The 14,396-nt window shown below is 36.4% G+C and overlaps 1 protein-coding gene across 1 annotated transcript in view; it reads left to right on the top strand.

Annotated features, from left to right (window-relative positions):
- The window catches only part of LOC145675957 (uncharacterized), a 468,482-nt gene that overhangs the window by 366,055 nt on the left and 88,031 nt on the right, over window positions 1–14,396 (top strand). The window lies entirely within an intron of this gene.

A 14,396-nucleotide genomic window follows, 5' to 3' on the forward strand; every position in this document is an offset into this window, starting at 1 on the left:
TGCTTTCGGAATCGACGCAGCGTGCCAGAATGCTTGGCTAATATTTAGAACCACAACCACTGGGCGTGGATTTACATATTGTGATTTTAGGAGAGCAGTAGTGCAAGCCTATTGCCAAAAATATGGGAAACGTGCTAAGAGAAGTGTTGTGTGTGCATCACCTGTTTCATCGAGAGTTTCATTGGAGCAGCGAAATAGTGGAAGTGTTGAAGATCACGACCGTGTGGATTGTCCCCAAAGGAGATGCGGTTTCTGCCACAAGAGAACTAGAATAATGTGTGGAAGGTGCGAGGTTGGGTTACATCAGCATTGCTGGTATAAGTTCCATAATGCCAATCGATGATTTTTTTTTCCAAATCCGAACGCAAGGTTGGCAGAAAAGGCAAACAAACTCTCAGTTTGATGGCGTTCAAACTGGATCATGAACTGTTTTGGTTTCTGAACCTCAATTTACCCTGGATATTTGTTGTAATGTGTGTAATCTCTTATATAGGTTGAATTTTTGTTGCATTCAAAATATATACACGAAAACCATATATACTTACAATAAAACTTCCACTCTCATTAAGTTTACGCATGGTATCAGTTTGTACACGTATTGCCCAGTGTCACCTGTAGGTGACACCATGGTACCGTGGTGCCGGGGTATGAGTTTCTCAAAATAATATGAAATATGTATTAAGGAGTGCCTAAATAAAAACTTTTATTTGCGAGAACGTCTAATCTTTATAAATAATGCTATGGGAATTGCCGGGTTAATGTAAGGACTACTCTGCAGACTAGCAATAAACAATAACAGATAAACAATAGTTGCAAAAAAAAAAAAAAAAAAGTAACTAACTTGGGCACGTCAGAATGTTCGCGAGAATATAGGGACGCATTGAGACTAGCAAAGAGCGTGCTATTATCATTACTCATAGGGCCGTACGATGGAGGCATTAATGTTAATGGCTCTAATGAGCACTTACTTGCTCTAACGGTTAACCTCATTTTTGAGATGATTCTTAGAAGGGGCGTGTTGGCATGCAGTTAGAAGACCTATATCCATTATTTAAAAAGCACACGTTATCTGTGGAGTACTAACGATTTGCGTCACTATCGAACACTAACGTAGCACTAGCGACGTTTAAAGTCGAAATTGGAGTCTGACATAAGTGGCTTGTCAACTTCACGGACATTATATTTTCCTTGACGAGAGAATTTTGCGCCCAGGAAATTTGCGCCCTACCACAAAAATAGGAAAAAATGCGCTCGCAATATATTTGCACTGGGATGTTTGCGCCCTACCCCAAAAAGAGGGGAAAATGCGCCGGCTATATATTTGCACTGGGATGTTAGCGCCCTACAATTCAACTTATTTTTGTATTGTGTAAAGTAACTTCCACTCACACTTGAACTAGGCTTGCCTATCATCGTCTCAGTGAGTTACTCCATCCGTTATAATATTCCGAACAAATGAAAAAAATACAATTTTAGTTCACTAAAGGGCAATCCATACAAATACAATTTTTCATTATACTACAAAATTTACAAAAAAGTATAAATGACTGATATATAATTATTAATATAATCAAAGAGTATAATTTAATCTACAAAAGGTTGTTTGGCTCTACCCAGATATCTCTGTTCACAATCCTTGCGAGTTGTTTGGCTTTTCAGGACACAAAATATAGAAAAGAAAATGTAAAGTGAATGTAAAATCAGTTCAGTAATATTATCAAGAAAACTATGTACAGTGTGTTTACTTGCTGGAATTCAAACACACAGTTGCGTTCAGTTGTTCTTTCAGAAAAAAATGTTCCGGGGGGCACACTTAGTATTCCGGAGGGGGGTCACTGCTGGTACTATTCTATTTATTATTATATTATAGACGTATTATTTTGATCTCCTCCGAGGGGGCACTCTGAGAGCTCTGGGGAGGCCAGTGTTCCCCCAAAATCATCTCTGGAAGAAGCAGTGATTGCTTTGATCCGTTGTGTTCTTTTGGCTTATATTGAAGTTTATTCTCCCCTTATATAGCCACAATGAAAATAAATCACAAATGGCATGGTTGTGGGGAAGGATTGTTTATGCTGTAATGTCAGCCCCTCCGAGCAAATGCGTAAGCTCCAATAGGTTCTTTTATTTCGCAGGGCTCAACTTCCCGGTGGAGGTACATCGCAGGCGCAATTTTCCCTGTTCTTGAGGTAGGGCGCAAATTTCCCAGACGCAAAATTCTCGACACCGTTCGAATGACCTCGGAAAACTATATCTTTTTCAATACTTTTTTATATTCTTTTACTCGAGATTTCTTCATAGCTTCTTATTAAAATACTTACTAATATATCCTCATTTTATTGTCCTAACCAATCAATATGGGTATGTTGTCAGTAAAATATTTAGATTGATCGAGCCTCTGGTGTGTAACCACAGTATTTCATATCATCCCCCCATTTAGAAATCTTGGCTAAACGAACCAATATATGTTGCCAATAAAATAGTTTAGAATGATTGAGCCCCTGGTAAATAACCACAGTATTTCGTGACAGACCCCCCCGCTTCCTATTACCATATTCTAGCTACATGCCTGACTCAGCTAATTCTCTACATTCTTTACCAAGCACACATTTTCTAAAGCGGAAAATGCTCTCTAAATACCTAAGCTCATTATTTTCAGCAGATGCACAAATTGGGTAACATTCTATCTACATGAATGTTATATATATGTCGAATACTGGAAACCGCTTCTCGCTATCTATTACCATATTTACTATATAATGATTAACGTTAAAACCGGAAATGGTTGATTTCTACCGCTTCCGGTTTGAATATTACATTCATCAGGGAACTCGATTCTTAACTATTGACTCTGTACATCATGGCCAAAATTGATTGGTAATCCATCAGATAGTTCTTGAGACTGTTTGCTTCACTGACGGACAGAATGAATATATGGCTATAGAGTTTTGATAATCTAAATTCGTTAATGAGTGATGATGGAACAAATATAAGAAAGGTAGGCCTTCCACCGGGAAAATTTTCGAACACAAAATTAGCCATCGAAAACCCACATGTCCTGGGTTAGAATACCATAGATGAAAACTCTACCACTGAGTCATCAATCACCCGCTTATTAGTTTTATTAATTATTATATTAATATAAATTAATGAATGCCTGCTTATGTTAATTATTGAACAATTACATTGTACACTTCGTAAAGTCAAAAATTATAAATTTGTATTTACTGTACATACAGTGAGCGCAGAAAGTGTTCGTACACCTATGCTATTGAAACGAGAATGCCTGCGAAAAAGAAACAGAAAATTTAAGAAGTGTAATAACACACACAATGTGAATAATGAAAACTAAGCTTTATGAATGTATCAATAAAGAACCACAAAGACAAGTTTAATGGTCAGAAAGTAAATAAATTCCGTAGAAAGTGTATAGAGTAAACGCAAAAAGTGATCGTACACCTGACGTACGAATACGAAACAAAGATACCACAACTGGGGTTCACTAGTATTCACCTGAATATACACCTCTGTATAGCATGACGAGTAACAGAATGAGTTTAGTTGTGAATAGAAGTGAAAAAACTGCACGTTGGGCTGTCAAAGTGGGAAGCAACCGAACAGAAACAAATGAGGAGACAAGAAAAGTAATTATTAAATTGCATAAGAAGGGTAAGTCTTTGAGAAAGATAGCAAACCTTGCAGACAGGCCTCGTACAACAGTACAAACAATAATTGCGATGTATAATGTTTCTATCACTGTGCGAAAAAAAAAAAAAAAAAAAAAAAACTGGAAGACCAAGACTGTTGAGCGAACAAGATAAACGTTACATTATTAGGGAAAGAAAAAAGGTTCCAAAAAATAGTGCTGTGCAATTGGCAACGGATCTGGAAACACGCGGTGTTAAAGTATCAGCCAGTACAGTGCGGAATATTTCCAAGGTATCATGGTTGGATAGCCAGGAAAATGTTCTGGGTGAACAAGACAAATCGTATAAAGAGACTAAAGTTTGAAAAAGAGTATAAAGATAAGGGATCAGGCTTCTTTCTGGAATAGGGTCACATTTTCGGACGAAAGTAAATTTAACTTTATCGAGTCCAATGGGAGGCGTATTGTATGGCGCAAGGTGAATACAGAGATGAATCCTCAAAATCTCGTCCCTAAAGTAAGACACGGAGGAGGGTCCGTGCTCGTCTGGGGTTGTATGAGTGCCTCAGGGGTGGGTCGTCTCCACCTTATCGATGGAGTGATGATCCACAAAGTGTATATTAACATATTAAAGGAAAATCTCCATACTAGTGCGCAGAAGATGGTTCTTGAAAACAATTTATTGTTCAGCAAGACAACGACTCCAAACATACAGCGGAAAATACTCGATTGTGGCTACTCTATAATACCTTGAAACAGCTTCGCACACCTCCCCAATCCCCAGACATGAACCCCATAGAACATCTATGGTCTGTTCTGGAGACAACAATCAGAAGGCACAGCTTCTCTACTCAGGGCCGGCGCTAGCAATTTTGCCGCCTTGGGCGGTGCTTTCACATGCCGCCCCTTTAATCCGCAAACCTTATTTTGACAGATAACGTTCAAGTGTCATTTAAAAACATGTATAAAATGGAAAAGTAAAAAAAAAAAAAAAAAACTACCTTTCTGGAATGTTCACGTAATATTTAAACGACTCTATACTGACACAATATTCAGTATGCTCGATTTCGCTGTATATCTGTAATATAGAGCAGCGCATACAGAAAATAAAATTTTAAAAATATACTTTAATCATGACTAAGAATTTTAATTTTTAGGCTTATTTTATATCAAAAGGCGTTTTCAACAGAGTATGGAGCAAGAAGATAATACAGTAAATCAGATATTATGGTAAATGTAAGTGATTAGCTTAAGCCTTATAATGTACTAAAACACAATAGACATACATAAATTTAACATATCTTAATTGAAAGAAACTTTTCTTGCTTTGATATGAGCAAATTCCTTTATCACATCACGTAGTCCAATGTTTTAGCCAATTTGTGTTCTATTGATATCGTCGCTAGACCACTCAAGCGTGTTTCAGACATAGAAGAGTGTAGATAGTTTCTAATAAACTTAAGTTTCCAAAAACTTCTTTCTCCACTTGCCACTGTTACAGGCAAGATTAACAAAATTCTACGTGCAATACTAACATTGGGAGCAAAGTCATGTTCCTTAATTATTATTATTATTATTATTATTATTATTATTATTATTATTATTATTATTATTATTATTATTATTATTATTATTATTATTATTATTATTATTATTATTATTATTATTATTATTATTATTATTATTTTGTGAACTTTCACAGGCTTAATTATAGTGGATAACACTTTCAGTTTGTCTTTCAAATCACTGGGGTTAATATCTTTCAATTCTTCGTGTGTTAAAATGGTGGTAAGTTTAGTACACTTTTCAGACAAAAAGTTCAGGTGGTAGGCTATATCTTTACGATTACTTATATCGCAAAGAAAATTGAAATATTCGCTGTGATGTTTAAGTTGCTCAAATCTTTCTCTTAAAAGCTAACACAATCACTTCTAGAACTTTGTAATAAAAATCGATCTTGTATCTTGTTTGTGGATGTTTTCAGTAGCTTCATCCTCTGCCTCGTACTGAAACTGTCTCTTCTTTCGACTTCGAGCTTGCACTGTATTACGTATCAGTGGATCACCCGTATCTAATGCTGATGCCAAGTCCATCGTATCAACTAAGTAAGATTTAAACTTTGCATAATTTCTGCTCCTCTCAAAGTACCCAGATATATTTTCAAGAAATCCTACTGCATCCAACACATGAGAATCAATGCTTTAAAGTCATATCAGACAACGAGTGAGTAAAGGAAAGAAAAGTAACTCAGCTGGTTTGCTATACACAGAGCATCGTGGACGACCATTCTATCGGTTCTATTGTCATTACTTATTTGAAGTAAGGCATCATAAACTTCCTATATTTGATAACTGAGTCAGAGCATCAATTCGGCTCTCCCACCTTGTGGTGGATTATGATTTTAAAGTGAGACTACTAATATGTTCCTTTAGTATGGCCCAACGTTGAACTGACGCAGAAAAAAAAAGTCATAAACTTTTTTTTAGCTATACAAAAAATGAAACATTTCTCAAGAAATAATACGCTGTACGATTTACTATATTCGGAATGAACAATTTGTAAATTGGTCAAAAACTCGCTATTAGAACCTAAATGTCTCTAGATGCTACCAGGGGCGAACCCAGGGGGGGCGATCGGGCGATCTCCCCCCCAGAAGAGGAAACTTTTTTATTTTATATATAAATAAAATATATAGTTTATTTTTTGACGCTCTTAAAAGTAGCTCTAAGTAGCAGTATTACAACCCACCGCCCCCCAGAAGTCCGTCCTGGATCCGCCCCTGAATGCTACAGGCTAGAACGGCCTGTCTCAAGTGGGAGTGTACCTTTTGCATACTTGGAGCGGAGCGTTAGAACGTTATTGAATAAAAAAAAATATAAAAAGACACCGTGATAATCTTATGCACTCTAGCTCAAAATCCTATCTACACTGCTGCAAGGGAAATATTGAACGAGATACCTGTGGCTAGTAGTTTGATAATTGAAAACGAGGAGGAATGCTCTGAATTTCCTGAGAGAGTATTTCTTGAATGTGAGTGAAGTAAGTTCAATTACATTCTCAGGTTAACACAATCTTATTTTTCCATGTGAGCCTATTACGAAGCATTATATTTTGATAGTATTCTTTTCTTTTTCAAATTTTGTCGCCCATTAGACTTGCCGCTCTGGGCGGTGGCACGGCTCGACCCTCTCTCGCGCCGGCCCTGTCTCTACTAAAGAAGGCCTAAGAAAAGCTATTCAAGAAGAATGGGACATAATCAGTCCCGAAGCTACAGAACTACGAACTACTACAGGTGAAATCAATGCCACGAAGACTACAATCATTAACGCACAGGGTAATCCTACAAAATATTAAATAACGTAATATACTTTATAAGCACTAATTCAAGCATAAGTGTACGGTGACATTTTGCGTTTACAAAAAAGGAATTCTCTCTTTTCTTCTGAACAAAACAGTGATTGTGTTTGTTTGGCCTTTCTCTTGTATATAGAAATAAAATGTATGAATGTGTAGTCTTAATTCTGGTTATATATATATTTTCCACCTCCCGTTCTCATGCTAGCTGTTTTCAATATAAAGTATGCACGGTGTACGAACACTTTCTGCGCTCACTGTAGGTATGTTGACAATAAGCGAATGTTATTAGAATATTTGTTGAGATTTCTTTTCCTCCACTGCCTTTCGCCTGGTTACAAAGTAGTTTGCAGTGCTTTGGAGTAGCTGTAGGTGGGAACGCGATAATGTTTGAGACATACCGGCGACTTTTTTGTGTGTGAAAATAAGACCCTTATAAAACAGTAAATAACTGCAGTAGCAATTGTCTACGTAAGTGATAAAGACAAATCCAACTACAAGAAACTAATACAGTATATATATTCATTATTGTGTTTCTCTTTTAACAGCTACTAGCTAGGGATGGCCAATTCCAGAATTTTTACTTTCCGGAATCCGGAAAGTAAAATCGGAAAAATTCCTGATTTCGGAAAAATTCCGGATTTTTTCCGAATGTCGGAATTTTTCCGAAATCCGGATTTTTTCCGAATTCCGGATTTTTTCTGAATTCCGGAATTTTTCCGAAATCCGGAATTTTTCCGAAATCCGGAATTTTTCCGAATGTCGGATTTTTTCCGAATTCCGGATTTTTTCCGAATTCCGGAATTTTTCCGAATTCCGGAATTTTTCCGAATTCCGGATTTTTTCCGAAATCCGGAATTTTTCCGAAATCCGGAATTTTTCTGGATTCCGGATTTTTTCCGAAATCCGGAATTTTTCCGAAATCCGGAATTTTTCCGAAATCCGGATTTTTCCGAATTCCGGATTTTTTCCGAAATCCGGATTTTTTCCGAATTCCGGAATTTTTCCGAATTCCGGAAAGTAAATTTTCCGATTCCGGAAAACAAAATTTCCGGAATCCGGATTCCGGAAAATTTTGGCCATCCCTAGCTGCTGAAGAATTATTATTATTATTATTATTATTATTATTATTATTATTATTATGTATTCGAAGACGAATAAATATGAAATTAAAATTGAAATAGTAACGGCATGGTTCTTTAATTAATATCTGGCATCAAAATATAAATATTTGATCTCAAACTGTGAATGCCATTAATTCATTATATTATTTGGGTTCTGAGCAGAAGAATGGATACTACAATCTAAGCACATGTTTAATATTCCTTACGAGACGCGTTTTATTAAAAATTGAGATGTTGTAGTGAAATGCATTGCTGATATGTGCTTGCATCAATAGTTAGAAAATCTATCTCTACAAGTTGCTTCCTGAGAGAGATTTTTCTTTCCGCTGTCCTGTAAATCGAGCACGTTTTGCTTCGTCGTTGGAGATGAGCCAACTCGCTGCACCTGAATGGACAGTCGTCCTTGTAAGCGTTGGTTTGTTCGTTTTCATGGAGTTCAGTCACATTTTTTTCTTTTTATCACTCTACACGTCTCAAGGGGAAAGATTCAGGAGATAGTGAGGTGGTGTTGGGGACAGTCATATCCCTCGTGATGTCTCTGAATTTACCTTCTGTTCTTGCGGGGTAAAATAGAGAGAGGAGAAAAATCTATTTGTAACGAAGTTATAAATCTAAAGGTGAGGTAATGTAAAACTGAGGTAAGATTTGTCTGACATGTTTTCTGTCATCGATAAGAATCGCAAAGATTTACCTCAATGAGAGCTGCACGAACCACACAGTTCTTAACATTACTCAAATATAATTCTCGAAATTAATTTTTAAATCAATAACTTGTTGATCGAACAATACTTTTGAAATTCCAAAGGTTCTCTATGCTTCTAAATTGCACAGTATTATTAATATTTACCGTAAACTAAAGTCCAAAAATAAGTCACATAGGAATGAATATATCTTATTGAGCTGAACGAAGCGATAAATGTTGGATTTGAATTGATTTTAGTGTCCTGTTCACCAGCGGGGTTATATGAGACGTGGATCTACAGTGTAACGTGGGGTCTGAACCCCATGAGCTCCCGTCGGGAATTGAGCTCGGGTCTCCCACGCCAAAGACGCATATGCTAACCACTTAGCAGGAGGGAGCTCACAAAGCGATAAGTGGAAGCAGTGCCGAATTTAGATTTGATGGGGCCCTAAGCTATTCAAAGGGGCCCTTTATATGTCAAGCTTTAGCGGCCCTTTATACGTGAAGCTTTCTTTTTCAGCGACAAAATGTCGCCTTTTTTTTTTAGGTTTGAATATGTGCTATAGGGATGCACTGGAGTCGAGTCGAGACAGAATTTTCCTGACAAAATTCGAGTCGAGACACAGTTCTTCCAATAGAAAAATATATACTTTTCGAGTCGAGACATGACTTTTATAGCACATTTTCGAGACGAGACAGTCTCAAATCTTGTCTCGTGCGCATCCCTAATGTGCTATATGCTAAGTTATTGACCTAATGTATATCTGCATGGAAACTAGGGCCCATTAGAAGCAGGGCTGGGAAACGTTGGCTCTATAATAAACGGAGCAGGATAAAAGGGGCCTCACCAGGCCGGTACCCAGCCCAAAAATATAGGGGGGGGAGTAGAAATTAGGAGGGGCCCGATCCAACTATATTATAGTTCATCACCATATTATAGTACATTTGCAAGCCTACCGTGAAAAGTTTAGAGGGGGCAGCAAAAATTTAGGGAGGACCGGCCCCCCTAGACCCCCCTGGATACGGGCTTGGGTCTCATAACAAGTGGGGCTGAGAAATAGAGCCCTATTACTTGCTTCATAAAAGCGTAGTAAATAACAATACAAAACACCATTGTTGTATGTGCGTTTTATCTTATTTGCTTTTTTTTCGTTATTTGGAAATTACATTACAATCAGCTTTTTCTTTAAATTTTTTGGCCCCTAGGCGAGTGGGGTCTTAAGATATAGCTTGTTTAGCTTATACGTACATCCATCACTGAGAATAAGCGTAAATCTTCTTGAGTACTCTTCAACAAAATTGAGGAGAAACGAATCGTTTTCTTAACGTAATCAAACATTTCATTATGACACTATCAAGATGACAATACACAGTAAGATTAATCAGATAAGCCGAAAGCTATGATTAAGTTTTAAACGTTAATGTTTGTTTTACAATATTCTATAAAGATGAAGTACGTATCAATTGTAAGATCAGATCGAGCTGTAGAAGTTACATCCTTCAGAGTAAGATCTGTAACTATTCTATCAGGCCTTGTTTCAACATTGTAATTTTTTTTTTTGTTTAGGTTTAGTTAGGGCATAGGTAGAGCAAAGGTACAGTCCAAAATCCAGGGGCGGATCCAGGACGGACTTCTGGAGGGCAGTGGGTTATAATACTGCTACTTAGAGCTACTTTTAAGAGCTCCAAACTCTTGAGATGGGTTTTATTTGTGTATATAAAATAAGAAAGTTCCCTCTTCTGGGTGGGCTGTCGCTCCGACCGCTCCCCCTGGATCCTCCACTGCCAGAATCGTTTTCCCACTACCGACGTTTATTACAAAATCCTCTATAAACAGTATATTACAAATATCACTTTAATGCAATTCCTCTAATAGTAAAGAGAGGCGACCCAAAGCCCGAGCAACCTAAGGCAGGATCTCTACAGAGCTCTGAGCAAGCTAGGTGGAGGAGTCCCAAGCAAGCTCCGAGCAAGCTGAGTTGGAAGAGAGGAAGCCTAGATTTCGGTACAAACTAAAGGCTTTGTGTTAGGTATCTCCTAAAGCTCCGAAGCAAGCTAAAGGGGAGGAGGTGACCAGTCGCAGATTGGTGCTTGTCGCTAAAATCCTCTCGGTTATATAGGTGTTCCAGGTGAGGCGGTGACACCGGTGTTCCTTCGTCGTCACATGACCATTGGTGTCACTGGTGTCCGTGTCGTCTTTAGCTATGGTAATCTGCAGTAAGACGCACATGGTTGATGCTTGTCAATATAAGCATATCTCGGTTGTTTGTAAACAAAATCATATGGGATATTACAATATTATCAATCTAAACATAACAATACACTAACACACTGAGTAAAGCTATGTGATATAAAAATATAAAAACAAACACGTAACAGTTTCAACATATATGTGTATCTTCATCAGACTTCCACTCCTTCTCCTCAACCGTCAGATAAGGAATGGAAGTCTGATGGAGACACAGATAGTGTATTGAAAATGTTACAGGTTTATGTTTTTTATATATTTTTTTATCATATAGTCTTGCTCAGTGTGTTGTGTTTTAGGAAAATCTGTTGCGTACTTATCGAGAAAATGAAATTTTTATGTCGTTCGTTGCCATTTGATATAGTTGATAGTTTTTATTCTGGCATAATACATTATTCATTTATGTACTGTGTATAGAAAGAATACTTTGTTCATTTATTTATTTATGTACTGTACTGGTATATGAAAAGAATATATTATTTATGTACTGTACCGGTATATACAAAGAATATATTATTTATTTATGTACTGTGTATGAAAAGAATACATTATTTACTTATTTATGTATTGTACATGAAAAGAATATTTTATTTATTTATTTATTTATTTATTGTTTATGTACTATTATTTATGCAGGGAATTCGTGTTACTATTCGGTTCAAAATCTCTTGTCGTCGCGAATTCTCTCGAGAAATTTGAAGCTTAAAATATACAAAACGATAACCATGCCTGTTGTTCTATATGGCTGCGAAACATGGTCACTTACTCTGAAGGAAGAACATAAACTGAAAGTATTTGAGAACAAGATCCTGAGACGAATATTCGAACCCAAGAGGAACGGGAATGGGGAATGGCGGAAACTTCATAACGAGGAACTACATAATTTATATGGTTTACCCAACATTGTTAGGGTCGTCAAGTCTAGGAGGCTTAGGTGGGCAGGTCATGTAGCTAGAATGTAAGAAAGTAGAAACGCTTTCAAAGTTTTGACTGGAAGACCAATCGGAAAACGACCATTAGGAAGACCTAGGCGCAGATGGGAGGACAATATTAAGATGGATCTCTCAGAGATAGGAATACAAAGTAGAAACTAGATGCAGTTAGCTAAGGATAGAAGTCAGTGGAGAGCTTTTGTGAACGCGGCATTGAACCTCCGGGTTCCATAGGCCATAAAGTTAGTTAGTTAGTTAGTTTTATTTATGTACTGTTTATGAAAAGAATATAAACATTAAGTACTAGATTACATCTATTGTTAAATTTCTCCCATCAGTGAGTCGCATACTGCTTGTAAAGGTAATTTCATTTGACCGCTTTCACTATGTAAAGTAAGTTAACGTTACACACTGTCTAAACCTGAAAATATCTCCGCTATTATCAGCCTACCACGTATCGGTTACACAGATTGCTTTAAAAACAAGGAAAAGACCTAGAATTGTCAGGAATTATCAGGATGGTTGAATATGTTCGAAATAATACCTGGTAGACTTAACTTATGCTAACTGTTCATATTATGTGGTAAACATATCAAGAAGAAATGTTCACGGTCTTTGAAATGCTGTATTTATATTTTCAGCGTATCCGTTCAGACGCACAGCATATTTTTCCGGTTGAAGAAAAGCAATTGAAAATCAGTGGAGCGAGAGCAAGTAAAATAAAATAAACTGTCCTTACTGACTTTCTTTCTTTCTTTTTTCTTTTTTTCTTTTTTCTTTTTCTTTTCTTTTTTTCTTTTTTCTTTTTTTTTGTAAATTCGACAGGAAACTAATTTCAAGTAGGATTAGTGTAATTTCTATCGGTTTTTACCATTCGGTTTGAGTTTATATAGGGCAGGCTTTACCATATGTGCAACACGTGCAATTTGCACGAAGCGGCAAGTTTCGATTGGGGGGGGGACAAAATTTGTCATAACTATATTGAAATAAATATATATTTTTTTTTTTGGTCGGAAACAGACTTCATGTTGATGGTAGTTAAATTTACTAAGCTTATCTTCTATTTGAATACTACATTCATAACTCATGTTTAGGTTGCATTACTTTAAGGTCACATGGACAGTGCTAAAGCAAATGGTTAAACAAATCCCAGCATGAATAGCTTGATTCTTATCAAATACAAGAACTCAATTCTCGAACAGTAACGAACACCTGTTCCATTTAGTTAGTTATCAGAGTTTTGATATGAAAACTAGTCTTGTCTTTGTCACAAACAAGTTCCTTATCATTGAAAGTGGAAACGTTTTTTTTTTTTTTTAAATTAACAGATGTAGAAGGAAAATTAAGAAATAAAGATAAAAGAGCTAGTTGCACTGGAATTGCAAACTGATATATTGAGATTGAAGCTCGATATTGAGTTCTATAAAAAGGTTTACCATCTTTTCTCTGCACGTGTGTTTGCTTTTCTTTTACTAACAATAGGGCTAGATTATTATTTAAAGAGAACATACAATGAGATTGTGTTTGTAATGTTTAGGCCTTTCTGAGTGCGAGTGTACTTTCCCTCCCCTTCGTTGTTCATGAAGGCGTAGCGTACTTAAAATCGTGGCTTTTAAGATTTGTTCTTTCTGTAGAAGGAGCGGCGGCACATAATGTCATTACACGGGGCGGCTAATTCCCTAGGGCCGACCCTGAGCCTAAATGTACTTTAATATCAAGTGTAAATCAAACTGCTACTTTTCTATTACTGCATATTGAAAGGTATATAGGGTTCGATTTCAGATCTAGCCAAGTAAGTTTCCTGTTGTATAAATATTGTGTGCGTGGGTTCTCTTAGGGTTCTTATGTTTCAATCCTTTTTCTTCATAGCTTTATTTCGTTCATTATCATCATCATCATTGTCCCCTTAAACCTCGGTGCATTAACCTGGGACGTTAAATTAACAATAACAGACAAGAAAGCGTAGTGAAGAAAAGGTCATCATGTTCTTGTGATGCTTCCATGATGATCCTGTTTCTATGCACTTCAATACGTGTAAATACTAGATACACCTATAGTGTATGTTACTTTATACTTGCAGTATAGACTAAAATTTACTTTGTAAAATACTGTATCATATTTACATATGTACACTCATGTCCAAAATTATTGTCGCATGTCTATAGATATGTTGTTGTAGGAATATAATTTAATAACGAATTCTCCCGGTATTTCTTATAATGTTAGTATGTGTATAATCGGCAAAGACATGTATGTGGCAAATTTCATGTCAAAAGAGCAGAAAACAAGAATAATAAAAAGAAATAAAACTTTATTGTCCATTTTGTTTTACTCATTCTAATTTTCGTATTTATAATTATTTTCCTATAAAATTTATCACAAATATACATTTCCTGCTTATACACATAGTATC

Source organism: Thermobia domestica, chromosome 18 (genome assembly GCF_964235325.1).
Source record: "Thermobia domestica chromosome 18, izTheDome1.hap1.1, whole genome shotgun sequence".
Taxonomy (NCBI): domain Eukaryota; kingdom Metazoa; phylum Arthropoda; class Insecta; order Zygentoma; family Lepismatidae; genus Thermobia; species Thermobia domestica.